The sequence below is a fragment of the Micromys minutus genome, assembly GCF_963924665.1.
Source record: "Micromys minutus genome assembly, chromosome: 26".
Lineage (NCBI taxonomy): Eukaryota > Metazoa > Chordata > Mammalia > Rodentia > Muridae > Micromys > Micromys minutus.
In genome coordinates this window covers 16355588-16371373 of record NC_137961.1, presented here as the reverse complement: position 1 = coordinate 16371373, position 15786 = coordinate 16355588, and the positions used below count along the sequence as shown (strand labels likewise).

The following is a 15786-nucleotide window of genomic DNA, read 5'->3' as shown; positions in this document are numbered from 1 at the left end:
CTTCCTTGAAGATGCGTGATGATGCAGAGCTTCAGGTGACAATACTCATATCGATGCCATTTAAAAGGATAAATTCAACTTAGCTTAATGCTTCATGGCTGCACATTTTTCTCTGTTATCAGCCAGAAGTACTCAAGAGCAAAAATGGCTTAATATCATGCTACACTTGATACTAAAAACTATTGCTGTGAGTGATCTACAATTAAGCCCAATTAGACATCCAGGGAGTCCATACATATGGTGAGCAGTTGGAGTTTGCTTATTTACAGCATTTTTATTTTTGAAAAAAAAAAGAAACTAGTGGTCAGCACATTTGGATCACATTTATACAGTTATAAAAAAAACAAAGATTTTATTCTGGTCACTTAAAAATAAATAAATAAACCCCAGTCTCTTTAAAATATCCAATCTCTTTTTAAATTACAAAGTCTCTTTTAGAACTTCAAAGTCTCTCAACTGTGGGCTCCTGTAGAAATCAAAGTTAGATTAAATACCTTCTCATTCCAAGAGGGAAGAACCAGGGCACAGTTACAATCTGAACAAAGTAAAACCGAACTCTGGCAGTATAGACAACTCAATGTCCAATGTCTGGGATTCACTCAACATCTTCTGGGCTCCTCCAAAGGGCTTGGCTCACTTCTCCAGCTCTGCCCTCTGCAGCACACACAGCTTGCCTTCCAAGCTTGGACAGGTTCCACTCCAAGGCTGCTGCCATTCTTGGTGATCATCCCAAGGTACTGGTGTTTCCAGAATGATGGGATCTTCTGCTCCAAACAGGCTGCACATTCACCAGTACCCTGTCATAGGCTCACTACATGGTGCCATGCCTCAACTTCTCAGCATGATTCTTCAGACCTGGGTCTTCAACTGCTCTGAGGTTTTCACCAATGGCCTCTCTTGGCCTATCACAGTGCCAAGCCTCAGATGATCTCCATGACCCCTTCATACCTTTAAAACCAATACCACTTACACTGGGTGACGCTTACACTGCCAAGTTTGGCTGCTAGCATGAGGTACAACCTTGGCCACCTCTGGAACACAGCTCTGTGTGCTGACTCTCAGGAAACATTTCCCAGAAGATGTCACCTTCTTAATCACCACTGCTTGCTCAGCTCAGCTAACCAGCACCAAGGGTCCCAGCAAAGCAGTGGTTTCATGTTAGTAGTTCTGATGTCTTACTGGTTAATCACGACAGCCTTAACTAACCAAAACCAACAGAAGCTTAATTCAAAATAACAAATGGCCCCAATGGAGTCCTTAAACCTCCCTCTGAAACTTCAAAAGCCAGACCACATCATTCCCATCTTCCAAGCTCCTACACAACAGCTCATCAAGCCTTGAATAGCCAATGGGTTTTCTAGCCCAAAGTTTCAAAGTCCTTCCACAATCCTCCCCAAAACAACATGATACCCTGTTATCCTGATACCAACATATCTCAGTTAGGGCTTCTATTGTTGCGATGAAACACCATGACCAAAGCAACTTAGAGAAGAAAGGATTTATTCAGATTACCCTTCCATATCACTTTCATCATCAAAGGAAGTCAGGACAGGAACTCAAGCAGAGCAGAAACCTAGAGGCAGGGGCTGACTCAGCGTCCATGGGATGGAGTGGGGTGGGGGGTGTTGTTGGCTTGCTCCTCATGGCTTGTTCGGCCTGCTTTGTTAGAGAACTCAGAACCACCAGTCAGCCAAGGGATAAAAACACCCACAATGGACTGGGCCCTCTCCCATATATTATTCATTTAAAAAGTGCCCTACAGGCTGCCAACAGCCAGATCTTGTGGAGGCATCTTCGCACTTGAGCCTCCTTTCTGACGGCTCTATCTTGTGCCAAGCTGGCAAGCAGCAAGCGCTCTTAACTGATGCCCCATCCTTCTCTTACCCCAAAAACCTTATACTTCTACTGGCTTCATTAGAAGATAAAGGGATGTAAGACACAGAGTGATGTATGGAGAAAATCTCCAGAGAATAATCCTCCAGGAGAGCCACCAGCATGACACCTGCACATCGCCCACAAACGCTTGCCCCACAGTGTGTGCACAGAAACCAGTTTTTCCACTGCAGTGATGAAAAGTTCATCTGGGCCTGGCCGGGTATCCAAAGCATCTTTCTTCATGGTTGACCTTTACTGGCCTTTTACTCCTGCTCATCCGGGCCATCTCTCTGGAGGCTGTTTGTAATGATTGTCCTGATGGACTCCACTTGTCCCAACTGTAGAGCGGTATTAAATTACAGCAGGTGGCCTCGGGGCTGCCCCAGGCTTGTTAGCCAGTAAGACATCAGTCCGGACAACCTGAACCTAAACTAATCGGTTACACAAGACCCTCGTCTTAGTTGAATATATCTTTGTAAATATCTTCAAGCTGGGGGTTATGCCTCAATGGTAGCACTAGCCTGGAATATTTAAACAGCCGGTGCAACCTCCAGGACTCCAGATGGTTAAAAGTTTCCCCTGCTTCTTAGTTGGTGCTTTTCACATGCACAGACAGCTAGAACAGTAGTTCTGGCTCACAGAGCCCCCTCTCCAGTGGTCAGTTCTTATCCCAACATTCAAACTCGAGGCTCATCACAGCTGGGTCTAGACACACACATCATCTCCGAAGCATTCCCTTCTGTTAGCTGAGCAAGCATTCTTAGTAAAACAATCTACTAGTGGGTCAGCCTCAGTCTTAACTGCTTGGGCAAGTCATGGCTGACTAAATAGCTACTTAGACTTGTGACCTACGGGGTCAGGGCCAAGATTTTTTTTTTTTTAATCCTTTCTCTTCTTTTTGGTGTTAAGGCCAGAGGCTTGGCCAGCTGACATAGAAAATGAAATAGGATTTGGCAAAAAAAAAAAAAAAAAAAAAAAGACATATTTCTTTTCATTCAATGGAAATCCAAATTTTTATTTAAAATTTAAAATTGTTACTCTAAAGAGTTCTGTGATTCTCCAACATCCTTTTTTTTCTGTTTTAAAGACATGTAGGTGTCTTTAAAAGAATAAAAATAAGAAGCAGTGCTCTGTGGCCAGGCTGCACTTGACTCAATATCCTTGTGGTGGCTGAGGCAAGCTAGCCTACAATCACCCAGGAGACAAGCCTCTGGCCACGTCCCTGAGGAAGATTCTGGACTGGGTTAATTGATACAGGAAGGCCCACCCTAAAAGGCTGGTACCACCCCATGGGCAGTCCTGAGGAGAGCTGCAAGCATGGTGTCCATTGCTCTCTGCTTTATGACTGTAGATGGGGCTAGCTGCCTCAGGCTCCTGCCACAGCCTCTTCAACACCATGATGAGCTGGACCCGAGTCTGGTCCAAACAGACCTCCCCTTTAAGTTGATTCTGTCAGATGCTTTGTCATAGCAACAACTGACTAATACAGTCCTTCTGCCTCAACCTTTCAAGTGCTGTGATTGTAGATGCTGGGCTACCCTATGGGGCCTTCTCTAAAAACCTCATGTCTTTCTCCACCCGTTCCATTTTTCTTACACTTGGATTTCCTCTCTTCCAGGACATTTTCCTCTCTTCTAATAACCTGAATCCCAAGTTATCTGGCTCAACTGCCCAGATCTAATGAGTTATCATTCAGACTCTAATTCATATCACACATTCCCTAAAGCTGCTGTGTGCAGTCCACCCCATCTCCCTCTTCTCCACACATATTTATTTATTCATTTGATTTTTGAGACAAGATGTAGCCTCAACTAACCTAGAACCTGTGCAGGCCACCCCTTTACATTCACATGGATTCTGTCCAATAAAAATGAGTGTTCAAATGAGCATTGTTATAACGGCCTGTACTCCCATCACTGGGGAGGTAGAGGCAGGAGATTCAGGAATTCAAAGTCAACCTCAACTACATTGTGAGTTTGAGGCTCGCCTGGGCTACATGTGGCTGTGACTCAAAAACAGTTCAGGCATGATGGTGCATGCCTTTAATCCCAGCACTCTGGAGACAGAAGCAAGTGATTTCTGCCTCTGTGATTTCAAAGCCAGCCTGGTCTACATAGTGAGTTCCTGGCCTGCCAGGACTATGCAGTGAGACCTCATCTCAAAGCAACTCTTCACCCTCTCAGGATTGATACTGATGCCTCCTCTTAGATGGTGGGGGAGGGGGAGGAAGAACAAGCTGGAGACTGTGACTGGGTTTCGCAGCAGACTTCCTACTGATCCAGAAAGTAACCAGAAGGCTGACTCACTCATTCTCCAAGTGACCATTCTTACCATGAGGAATTCATCCCCCAGATGAGCTCATGAAGATTGTCTTTGTTAGGGTTTCACTGCTGTGAACAGACACCAGGACCAAGGCAACTCTTATAAGAACATTTAATTGGGGCTGGCTTACAGGTTCAGAGGTTCAGTCCATAATCGTCAAGGTGTGACCATGGCAGCATCCTGTCAGACATGGTGCAGGAGGAGCTGAGGGTTTAGCACCTCCATCTGAAGGCCGCTAGAAGACTGGCTTCCCGGCAGCTAGAATGAGGGTCTTGAAGCCCACGCCCACAGTGAAACACTTCCTCCAACAAGGCCACAGCTACTCTAACAAGGCCACACCTCCAAACAGTGTCACTCCCTCCTGGCTCAAGAATATTTAAACTACCACAGAGATGAAAACACTGGTCCGTGGGTCAGATGATGAGAAGGCCCGGATGATCCTTCAGATGGTCTTCTATACCCAGATTACCCAACTTGTAGAGGGTTATGGGACGTGGAGGAACTGCTCTGCAATCAATATGTACCAGTCCCCTGGTGTGCAGCTCGTGTTGGAAAGAGAGAAGGTCTGTGGTGTCCAAGCACATAATGGGAGACAAGCCTCACCCTGTTCCAAGACTTAGTGCTGACACACCAGGCTACTCCTCTCATGGCAGAACTCTCAGCAACACCACAGTCACACAATCTAGCTTCTGCCATCTATGCTGTATGAAGGGACTCCTTTAACTAAATGCACAAGGCTGGGGTGCAGCTCCGTTATATGTGCTTGTCTGACACATAAAAGACTCGGAACTCAATCTTCAGCACCACAAAAACATAAGTAAAAATAAACAAACAAGTGTCCAGGCTTTCTCATTCATATTCAAATCCCATGACCAAGATCCCTTAACAACAGCCTTGTGTTATTGTCAATGTGGTGCTTCTATTAGCCAACCCAATGTTGCTTGGCTTGGCCCTAATCTGATAAAGGTTATTCAACTTTTGCTTTTAAAAAGGAGAGAGGCAACAGTCTGGCTCAGTGGGTAAATGTGCCTGCTACTGAACCTGACAATCTGAGTTCAATCTCCAGGACCTGTATAGTGGAGGAACCAACTCCTGAAAGCTGTCCTCTGACCTACACTCATATGTCCGTGCACACAAATACAAAAAAGAATTAAGACTACTTCTGGATTTGCTCTAAGGGACCTTGAAGCAACTAAGAAACAAAGCTATGTGTGGGCACTGCATGAAAAGGTGACCCCAAACCTGTATGAAGAAAGGGAACCTGTCCCCAAGTCCTTGCTAACCTCAGTTCCAACCACCAAGTGGTCAAGAGACCAAAAGGACTGCCCTAAATGTTCAGCTGTTACTACAACCCTTCAGACAACTACAGTCAATATTAACCCATGATTGTAAACACAAACGTGAGGAAGCACTTTCGCTGGTACAACACTTAACCAAGTAACAGTTGTTCCTCCAATGGAGCCTATAATTTCCCTGGTCACAGGTTTTTGTCTAAGTCCCCAATATAGACGTAAATCTCTCCCGTGCAATAGGCCTTAAGTCCCATCAGAAATTTGGTTTAACTCATGCCACTGTTGCTGTACCTGGCACAACTTGCCAAGCACTCCCATCATGAAATATGCAGGATCTAAGTTGAGTGGTACATTGGTCAGCACACCCTTACTCACCCTTACTCACTCAACATTTACAGACCCAGACTATTACAGCCCTTTCCCAGTCAGCTTGGTGGGAGGCGTCTCTGCCTTATCCAACCATAAAACTCTCAAGAGCTGCAGAGTTGCACATGGCTACTTATACCTCATGTGAACTAATATCTTGTGCTTGATCCTTTGGGTGCACTCAGATGTTTCCTTCCCCACTAACTTTCCAAATCTGCAAAATAGTCAGGAGTCAGGATTGTATCATCTGTATGATGAGACCTTTCCTAAGAGGATGGGTAGGACAAGGCAACATCCTGAACCAGCATCCCAAAATAAATAGTGAGGTAAAGATGACAACTGTGGCAAAAATTTTGGAAGTCTGTTAACTTTTGCTGCCATCAGTTCTGAGTGGGTGTCAGCAATCACAGAAGTTCATAACTATGGAGATGCTAAAGTCACACACAAGCAAGATCTAATACAGCCTGGGAAGACTTTAGCCTGGTATCAACTGTTCAATCAACAGATCAATGTTGGGTACAACAGCATGGGTACAAGGCACAAACTGTATTAGATCTCACCAGTCCTCAGTGTAGGCATATATTTTTCTCAACCTACTTTAATAAGGGTTCAACCTCCCTTCTAGACCACCATCCACTAGAGGTAGTGGAAAAGAATGGTTATTAGAATACGGGGGCAGGGGGAGTGGACTTGTTTAGAAAGAGTTCTTTGGGGTGATTCCAATCTTGGTTGTTCTCAGTTCAGTCCACTCCCAAACACCAAACACGAACCAGCAGCTGCAGTCCAGTGCACTCAGCAGATACCACACAAGAATTAGCAACAGCAGTTCAATCCAAAAGAAACTTCAAAGCTCACCAATGGAAAGAGTCTGCAGAGTGGCAAGAAGCCACAGAAACCTCATGAGAAGTTCTTTGGTGAGTTTTTATGAAGTCACAACAAGGAAAGCTCAGCAACAAAATATAAGGCAAACCAATACATAGATTTTTATCAACAAAAACTAACAAGGAGGAGCAAGGTAAACTAATGCTGGAGCTCCCACTGTCTGTGGGGTTATATTTATTATATTCTTCCTAAGCATCACATGCCCTTTCAACTGCTTGCTATAGCAAACATCCTTTTACCTGCAAACCCAGCAAAACAGCATTTGACATACTGACTTTCCAAAGAAACCAGAAGTCTCCACTTCACCTCAGTCCTCCCACTTTTGTGTGTTGGAGCTCCACTGTGAGCCTCCCTGTATTCTCCCCTGATGAGAGAGCCAACTCACTTGGGCTGTATAAAGCTGTTCATTCCTTCCAATACCCAAGGAGTATGAAGTCTTCAGGCTTTAAAACCTTCCAGAAGCTGCTTACCACAAACTTTGACTTTCTGCCAATTTTTTCCTGAGAAAAAAATTCACATTTTTTGCAGTTCAACACAAGTCTTGTCACATTTGCCTTTGAATAATCTAAATAGACCTCTTCTTCCACGTTGCCTCTGTCTTATTTCCTCTAGGTAGCTCTCCCATATTATAGACATGCTTTACATACTGGTCTAAGTCACTCAGATGAATCAAAGCCCTTCCTACTTTGTAAACATCCTGTGCCACCAAAGGACTCAGCAAAGCTGCTAAAGCTATGTGACAGTCTTGCCAACCTTGATGGCCCAGGTCCTCTTTAAGTCTCTGAAGAATACCATCTTCCCAGGCCCTGTGAACATTGTTTCCCTTACATCTAATTCCCTCAGTAGTACCTGTCCCTTCTCTATAGTCCTCCTGTCCCTATAGCGATAGTAGGTATCTAATGTTCTCTCTGGCTTTCTTGGGTACACAACATGACATACATTCACACAGGCACACATATGTACATAATTAAAATTTTTTAAATCTTTATAATGTAAAAAACTATAGTTTGAAGAGTTTATAGCACTTAAAACAGAGACTCTGCATGTGGTTGATGCATGCAATGTTTTCCCACAAGTTATGCATTACATCATTACTTTAAGCTTGTTTTCTCAGCACTTGATCAGTCTTCCAAGATCTAAGTTCAATCCACACTTCTTGAACAAAAATTATTTATATTTAGTGTATGTGTGCACATGTGTGCATGCATGTATGTGTGTATGCATGTATGTTATATGTGTTCCACAACTTACATGGAAATGGCAGAGGACAACTTGCAGGAGTTGGTTCTCTTTCTTCAGCATGTGTGACATCATCCGGCTGGGTGGCAGGCACATCTGGCTGCTGAGCCAGCTCAATGGCCCAAGCAAAAGTTCTTGTCCTGACCTTAAAACAGTTCTAATAAGGTTAGGCTACAAATGTATTCCAGAATCATTTTCTAACATGGTAAACTAAAAGAGCACATACCCCTGGGGCTTTGTGGAGCCCTTGAAGGGTTATTGGTGGCAGCTCCTTTTAATCCAGTGGTTGCTTTTTCACATTTTCACACTTGTAAAATTTGGCTCTTCCCAGATTATTTATCTTAACTTTAGAAATCATCAGGTTTGGGAAACAGAGAGGTGTCTGTTCCTACTCAGAGTCATACGAAAGGGTGGCCCTCTCTGTTTCATGTCTCTCACACTGGCTACTTGAAAAGCTATTTCATTTTTCATTCTGACTTCACATTTAATGAACATGATTAAAATTCAAAATTACAACCTTGTCATCTTAAAATTACATAATTAGTATTGAAGGAAAATATACACTGTGTAAAGTTATTGTCCAAGATAAATGGTTGGGATTAGAGTAGCACTTGTTTTCTGCTCTTCTATAAATAACAACAAAGAAAAATCTTCAAAATAACCTTAATTAATGTTTCCTTTGGTGATGGCTCACTCCCATGTTGACTTTCCAACAATTCTTCTCAGAAAGAGAAGCCTCCTTAGGGGCTGTTGATTTTAATAAACAGGATTTCCAAACCCACACTGAATCACCTGATAAGTTTTAAGAGTAGACTTTTGTTATCTACTATCATAAAAAGAGTAGTCTATTTATACCATCTTAGTCAGTGTCTATTGCTGTGAAGAGACACCTGACCAAGGCAATTCTTATAGAAGAACACATTTACTTGGGGTTTGCTTACAGTTTCAGAAGTTCAGTCCATTCTTATCATGTGGGAAGTATGGTGGCATGCTGGCCAACATGGTGCTAGAGAGGTAGCTACAAGTTCTAGATCTGGATCTACAGGCATCAGGAAGAAAAAAGATACAAAGCCTCATTTAGGCCTTGAATCTTTGACCTTGAAACCACAAAGTCTACCCTTACCCCAGTCCTCCAACCCCCATGGCATATTTCTTCCAAAAAGGCCACACCTCTTAATCCATTCAAATAGTGACACTTTCTGGTGACCAAGTATTCAAATCTATGAGCCTATGTGGGCCAATTTTATTCAAACTACCACAGATCCTATTGACAGATTACGGCAATCACTGTATTGATACAACTGTCTGACTTTCTTTACAATAATATTAGATATCATACTCCTTACATCAGGGCCAATTCTAGTAGAATCAGAAACATAAACAGTTAAAAGAAGTTACAAAAAGCAGCCGAGGTACTGGCGAGTGTCTGAAATTGCAGCACTTGGCGTAGAGACAGGTTGTCATCATTGGCTACATAGAAAGTTCAAGTCAACTTTGTCTCAGAACAACAAAAAATAAGAAGAAAAGGAGGAGAAGGACATTGAGGGGAAGGGAGAAATTACAAAAAGATATAAGGACTTACATGTATAATAGTAGATTAGGTAGTTCAACCAACTATCCTGCTGAGAACAAATAAAATGTTAAAGCACACACTGCAGGGACAAGTTATCCAATGCCTTAGTGCTTACTAATGGGAAATGATAATGTATATTCACACAAGGACTATCCCACAAATGTTCACAGCAACAGTATTTGCATAAGCCCCAAGTGGGAAACAATTCAAGTGTCGACCAGCAGGTGAATGGTCAAATAAACTGTGCATGCATCTATCTATTCCAAGAAGTGCAAAGGGGTGAACTACTGCTTTGTGCAGCAACAACTTACTCTGAGTAAAGGAAGCTAGGCAAAAGGAGCAAAGAGTGTACACATTTGTTTATAGGAATTCCTAGAAGCCGTAAACAAATCAGTTGTTACCTAAGGATGGGAGTTAGGATGAAGCATATGGTAGAAAACCAAAAGCCACAGTGTAGAAAAAAGTTAATCCATCAACATGGCTGCTCTGGCAAGAGATCAGATTCAAAGACCGCCTAGATCTGTTTGGTCTGGCTAAAATGTAGACACAGCTTTAGTATACTCTTTTAATCCCAAACCATGTAGGTATGGTTAGTTTGTAGAAGGTAGCAGCCATGTTTGAAAGTGGTGCCCATTTGGAGTGCAGTTTGGGGCATGGAGTTGGGTAGTTTTGTCCAGTCAGTTCAGTGCACTGGAGTTCAGTTTGGTTTCCTTCAGTGTGTGCAGCAGAGGCACATATGAGGAATAAGGAGCCAGAAGATTATAACAAATTGCCAGAGTTTGTTTAAAGGCCAAGCAGAGCAATTCAGTCAGAAGCTGACAGAAGCCAATTTAAATCAGTCAGCATGGAAAGAAGTTGACCCAGAACAGCTGAGGTGAAGCAGCCAGTCAACGTTTAGAAAGAGCTAAACACAGTGAGCTTATTCAGCAATAAGCCACCAAGACAACACTTGTGTCAGGTGAATAAAAGTTACATTTACACCACAGGAATAAATTTGTAGAGTGATGAATATATTAATTCTATCCATTATTTATGGTTAAATATATGTATCAAAACTCACATTCTGATAATGTTAGACTAGCTAAAGAAGACTATGAAGAATGACACAGACATGATCCAGGAGAAGGCCATGAGGTGCGCTGAAACACAATGCCCTTTCTCCATTTGTAAAGCCTTTAAACATTTATCTTAAAAGGAAGAAGTTCTGGGGCCAGCCAGATGGCTCAGTAGGTAAAGATACTTGCCAATAAGCCTAAAGATCCAAGTTCAATGCCTGGCCCCAGATGATGGAAAGAGAAAAGTAATTCCTATAAGCTGTCTTCTGACCTCCACACAATAACTATGGCACAAACAAACATGGACACACATACAATGTACATACATGAACAGAATAAATGTTTAGAAAAAAAGAATACTTAAAATGAGTGGGCCAAAATATCCAACTCAAAAGTTTTTAAAGAACAATATTACAAAAAAATACTAAATAAATATAAAGAATGAAAAAAAGAAAAATCACAGAAATCAATGAATCAGAGAATAATAATTAACCAACAAACTCAATGTTGATTTAAAAGGGGAAGGGAGAAGCCTAGTGAAACTGAAAAGAAAAGGCTAGTAATTTCCCATTAGCCTCAGGGCCTGAGTGACCCCTCCCCTCCAGAAGACAGTGTTCCAGTCTTATCTAGCCACAGTTCCTGGAGTGCCTCCAAGGCTCTGGGCAGCCCTTCCCCCCAGGAAGAAGTGTCCCAACCTTATCTAGCACCAGACCCTGGAGTGTGGGTCAGGAGCCCCAACATGGCTCAGGTTGGCAGCAGCCAATCACCTTAAAGGTCAAATGACCCCACCAATGCTTGTATGCCAATTCACCCTCTATAAAATGTATAAAAACTGTACTAATGGGGAGTTCAGGGTTCTGCTGGACTAATAAACCTCTTGCTTTTTGCATTGATCTCAAATCTCTCATCTCATTCACGGGAGTCTCCTGGGAGTTAAGGCTCGATTTGAGTCCTACAAAACAGACTCTGAATTATTATCCTGAGATAAACAGAAGTGAGCTGAAAGAAGACAAAGTAGAGAAGAATTCTGAAAACAAAACAACTAGAGCTAGGGCAATCCCAAAAGCTGACACCTATCTGTGTATATGTTCCTCTAACTAGGCTGTCTTGTCTGGACTCAGTGGGAGAGGATGTGCCTAGCCTCATGGAGACATGATGTACCTGGGTTGAGGGATACCCAGGGGGTCCTCACCCACTCAAAAGAGAAGGGGATGGGGCTGGAAAGAGGGCTGGGGGAGGGCATGACCAGGAGAGGGAAAGTGAACAGGATGTAAAGTGAATAAGTAAAAATAATAATAACAATTTTGCTTTTTACCATGCTACCTAGGGATGAGTCCATATGGTGTTGTTCTTAGTTCCCATCATAACTTAATAGGGAAACTTACACAATGTCCAGAGCCCTTGACATCCTGCAAATGAAGGCGGATACCCTCAAAATCCTTGCTGCAGGAACCCACTTAGGTGGCACCAACCTTGACTTTCAGATGGAGCAGTACATTTACAAAAGGAAAAGTGACGGTATCTACATCATAAATCTGAAGAGGACCTGGGAGAAGCTGTTGCTTGCAGTTCATGCTATTGCTGCCATTGAGAACCCCGCCCACGTCAGCGTCATCTCCTCCAGGAACACTGGCCATCGAGCTATGCTGAAGTTTGCTGCTGCCACAGGAGCCATTCCAATTGCTGGCCGCTTCACACCTGGGACCTTCACTAACCAGATCCAAGCGGCCTTCAGGGAGCCACGGCTTCTAGTGGTGACTGATCCCAGGGCTGACCATCAGCCCCTCACGGAGGCCTCTTATGTCAACCTGCCCACCACTGCTCTGTGTAACACAGACTCTCCCCTGTGTGACGTGGACACTGCCATCCCGTGCAGCAACAAGGGAGCTCACTCAGTGGGTCTGATGTGGTGGATGTTGGCCCGGGAAGTACTCCGCATGTGAGGTACTGTCTTCCGTGAGCACCCATGGGAGGTTATGCCTGATCTTTACTTCTACAGAGATCCAGAGGAGACTGAGAAGGAGAAACAGGCTGCTGCTGAGAAGGCTCTGACCAAGGAGGAATTCCAGGGTGAATGGACTGCACCAGCTCCTGAGTTCACTGCTGCTCAGCCTGAGGTGGCTGACTGGTCTGAGGGTGTGCAGGTGCCCTCTGTGCCCAACCAGCAGTTCCCCACAGAAGACTGGAGTGCGCAGCCAGCCACTGAGGACCGCTCAGCAGTTCCCCCAGAGCAGGTCACGGAGTGGGCCAGAGCCACACTGAAAGGTCCTGAGCTGCTCTGTAGACACCTGAGGAAAGCGGGGAAAGATGGAAGGAAAACAAAGTTCCTAAAAGCTATAATAATAATAATAATAATAATAATAATAATAATAATAATAATAATGTTTTAAAATGTTTAAATTTCTGTGCATCACCTCACTAAAGTGCTAGGGAAAGATACATGCACCAGTGCACATGGGGGCAAGCAGTTGGTTGGGTAAGAACGTGCTCCACAGGAGGGATTTCATACCTGGTACTGTAAACCTTGTCAAAATCCTATGACTGGAGAGATATTAGGCGTAATGAGAAAACTAATATTGTTTTGCTAAATGGTTAAGTTGTCAGACTGCATTCTGACTGCTGATGTTTAAATCTGTAGTCTTCTATTGCTTCCAGTGTTGGTCAGAGAGGCTTCTTTTAGCAGTGGGTGATGGTTAATGCAGACTTATAATGGGTCAAAGGGCCGAGGATAAAGGGCTGGGTGTTTAGCTGTGGGTGTGTCATCTATATTAACAACCTAGCAGGCAAGGCTCCGGGTACTTTGCAGAAGGTACTTTGCAAAGGTAGAGAGAGTGTAAGAGCCAGAAGCTAGGAGGAGCTCTAGGAAATGGTGACTTGTACCAGACAGGGCTAAACTGCAGTTACTTGCAAAAGGCCTGCACATGGTCAAGACAGTCAAACTCTCAGTACTGGGGGAAAGGAAGCATGCCAGAGAAATCGCCCAGTAGTTGAGAGCATTGTCTACTCTTGCAGAGGATCTGAGTTCAATTCCCAGCACCCACATTCTGGTTCACAACGGTAGCTCTAGTTACAAAGAATCCAATTCTGTGGTTCCTGTGAGCACCAGGCATGCAAGTGATGCACAGACATATGTGCAAGCAAAATACCCACACGCATAAAATAAAAATTAGAAATGAACAAAAATTCTACTTCCATAAGGTGTCTTTTGATCTCCAGACACGGCATGCATGTGAGCACACGCACATACCTGCATGCACATGCACTGAAACATGTGCGCACATACACACACACATACATGCACGTGTGTGTGCACATGCACTGCACACATGCACATACTCATACACATACTCATGCACACATACACACATGCACACACACAATCTTCAGCATGAATGAGGGTAATAAGCTTATTACTCCAATCTTCAGGATGGTAATACTCTCTGAAGAAGGGACCAGGGAATATTTTCACATGTTTGTCATATTTTATTTCTTAATTAAAAAAGACCCGAAGCAAGTACTGTATGGTGTTCTGTGCTAGAATGTGATAGGCATGAAGCGTGTAGGGGACACGCTCTCGGCCTTTGACCTGCCTTAGAAATAAATTGGCCTTACGACGGAACGAAGGGGGAAAGGGCAGCACAGGACGTGAGGACTCAGCAGCACAGAGAGGAGCGCAGTTGTGCTGAGCGGAACCAACAGGCAAGTGATAAACATCACAAGGCAGAGGGACAAGACTAGGGTTGGGCGGTGGATGTCTTACGTAGGAAGAGAGGTGAGTTAGTGAAGTCTGTTTGCACATGTTATTTGTCTCCACTTCCTGTCCTTGCTGACCTGAGTGATGTGTTCTAACCCAGGCAAAGTGACCTGTGATCCTTTGTGAGGATGAAGTCAGGTGAGCCGGGGCTACCCCACCACCCTGTCCACTCCTCCCCCCACAAGGGACGACACCTCCTTCTGCCATCAGGAGGATGTCTTTCACCAGGGAGTTCTAACTCCACTTTTAAGAACCAGAGCAAAGGTGAAGGTGACCTTGTCACACCTGTTTCTCATGTGCCTTTAACTCAGAATGGTCAATGTGGCATCGTGACGTGTTAGGGAAACAGACGGTGGTCTAATGATGATGTCATTGGTAAATGAGGATGTGTGAATAAATGCAAACAGCCAAGAAGTGTAGTCAGGAGCAACAGAGGGTTGTTAGCTGTCATCACTAATGGTGCATGCTTTACGGAGCCCGGATAAAAAGATAAACAGGCCTGCCTTTGTCTGTTGCAATTTAGACACAATTTACTCCTATTTATAGACATGTCCCCGTCTTAGCAGTCCTTAAAAGTCTCCACAAGGCACCAGTTGATGAACTCTGCCTCCGTGGGGCTCAGATAGAGAGATCTTTATTGTCAGTGGCCGTGGGGCAGCTGACAACCCAGCAGCTTGAGTCAGCGTCCGAAGAGCAAGTTACAGCAGTGTTTCAGAAAGGAGGGCGTTGGGTTCTGTGCTTCTGGGTTTGTTCCAAGGGAGACCTGGAAGGCCGTTCTGAGAGGCCACGGGCCAGAGCCAATCAGATCTTCAGAACACTCAGCCGCACTCCGGGTAGATAAATAGTTTTGAGCCCTGCAGTGGACCCCACCCCTTATCTGAATTTGAATTTCAAATTTCTTGGCAATAGCCAGCCAGGACTCACTCCTGTTTCCAGGTTTCTATGGATATTATCTGTGTTGCACAGGGCACCCAAAATATCAGTTAAATTTTCACTTTTTATTCACTGGAGGTAAAATATAACCTCACCTAATGTGTACAGGAAATCTGAGAACACAAAATCAGCCCTTAAAGCAGAGCCCAAGTTGTGAGGTGTGAGTGGCATCTTGTGGGTGTGTCCAGTTAACAGGTCCGTTCTCCAAAGGGATTAAACTGACAAGTCAGACTCCCATGAACAGTTCTAAAATTTGTCTGTAGAAAGGCAATTTCACCAGGCTAAAAGGGCAATCCACAGAATGAAAGAAAACTTCTGGAAATTGTATAATCTGTATTGAGAATGTATAGGGAACTAAGACAACAAAAATATGCAATAAGGAAGGCCATGAAGAGCCAAAGCTGTGGGTCTCCATTCCACAGCAAAAGGCTGAAGTCCAGACTAAGGCCAATGTAAAGACACACCAACTGAAATATATAAGACAGACATATGTAC

General features: G+C 43.9%; 1 pseudogene across 1 annotated transcript; it reads left to right on the top strand.

The window, feature by feature from the left end:
- The first annotated feature begins 11992 nt into the window (after positions 1-11992).
- Positions 11993-15199, top strand: LOC308437443 (small ribosomal subunit protein uS2-like; annotated as a pseudogene). The gene is made up of 3 exons: positions 11993-12869; positions 14200-14303; positions 14882-15199. The product of its transcript is annotated as a small ribosomal subunit protein uS2-like (transcript).
- The last annotated feature ends 587 nt before the right edge of the window (positions 15200-15786 follow it).